Genomic DNA, 1,774 nt, shown 5'->3' on the forward strand with positions numbered 1-1,774 from the left:
ACACACACACACACAAACACACATACGACAAGCGTCTTTCAATTTCCGTCCACTAAATCCACTCACCAGTCGTTGGTTGGCCCGAGGCTTTTAGCAGACGCTTGCTCTAGGTGTCACGTGTGAGAGTGAACTCAGAATCATGTGGTGGGGAAGCAAAATTCTTACCACACAGCCACACCTGCACCTATATGCATACACATGTATTTATTTGTACATACATACATATATATATATATATGTATGTATGTATGTATGTATGTACATATACATATGCACATATGTGTGTGTGTGAGTTTATTTATATTTCGATCGGGTCCTTTTTTTTAGCTACTCTGGAATTTCGCCGATACGTTCACAGATCATCAGGCAAGCTTTGCACAAGCAAAACTCCAGACTAGCAGGAAACTGAATAAAAAAAATAAAAAAAATGAAAAAAAAAGAAAACAAGAAGAAAAGTATTAATGTGTATCATGTTATCAAGAACACGTTCCATAAATCAGAACAGAAGCGCATTTAGTATCCTTGATAGAGTGATTATATTTTTGTATATTGTTAATCAGTATGTTTGCTGGTTATGACATAACTATTCAAAATATTACCGTCGGTTTCGTGCCGACTATAGAACATACGTAATATTGGTTTCAAATTTTGGCACAAGACCAGCAATTTCGAGAATGTGGGCAAGTCAATTTCAATGACATTGTTCTGTAAATTTTCTCTTGTGACGTTTTATATGTGACATATTTTTTGTGTCTTTTCCTGTGACTTTTGTCTGCGATTTCTTTCCAGTAACTTTTGTCTGCCATTTCTTTCCAGGGACTTTTTCAATAAGTTTTTTCAGTGACTTTTTCTTGAGATCTTTTCCATTGACATACCGCCTTACTTTTTCCAATGACTTTTCCTGTCACTTTTTATGTGATTTTTTTCCCTGTTACTTTTCTTGTAGCTTTATCCTGTGACTTTTTCTGTGATTATTTTTTTCAGTGACTTTTTACAATGACATTTCTTATAACTTCTTTAACATTTTTTGTATCTTATTTTTATCAACCTTTCTGTGCTTTTATCTCCCAGTAACTTTTTAATTGAGCCAGATAAATGTAACAAACAAATCGTACAAAAAAATAAACCCGGAGAAAAAAAGAAGAGGTAAATGTAGGTCACATGAGATAATGCAGTCTTAGATATCTCTTAAGACAGTGGAACGTACTGGAGTAGAAAGTCCTTCGTAGGCGTGAATGAAAATCTGACTGACGCATCAACCGAACCATTAGGAATAGCAGCTTCAGAGTGGATCACTTTTAGGTTATATCGCCATCTGTCGTTCCAGTTTTTGCCATAGATTACAAGAGTTAAAATCTGTTGGGTATGTGTTCAACGACACCTGCGTCTTTCAATACATCAATCCTCACAGAAATCTTTACTGCTCCATTCTCTCGATCTTTTCCCCTCGACAAAATCTGTTTTTCTATCTTCTATTTTTGCTATCTATCTATGCAAGTACGCATTATCCATCTATCTATCTATCTATCTATCTATCTATCTATCTATCTATCTATCTTTCTATCTATCTATCTATCTATCTATCTATCTATCTATCTATCTATCTATCTATCTATCATATTTAACTTGCTTAAATGTTGTTAGTTACGTCTGTCGACACGTTCAGTCATTAGCGTGTCCGTCACGTTTAGCTCAGGACTTCAAGGGCTTCGTTGTACAATTCACACACGATATGCACACACGCGCGTGCGCACACATACACACATACGCACAC

The sequence above is a fragment of the Octopus bimaculoides genome, chromosome 9 (genome assembly GCF_001194135.2).
Source record: "Octopus bimaculoides isolate UCB-OBI-ISO-001 chromosome 9, ASM119413v2, whole genome shotgun sequence".
Lineage (NCBI taxonomy): Eukaryota > Metazoa > Mollusca > Cephalopoda > Octopoda > Octopodidae > Octopus > Octopus bimaculoides.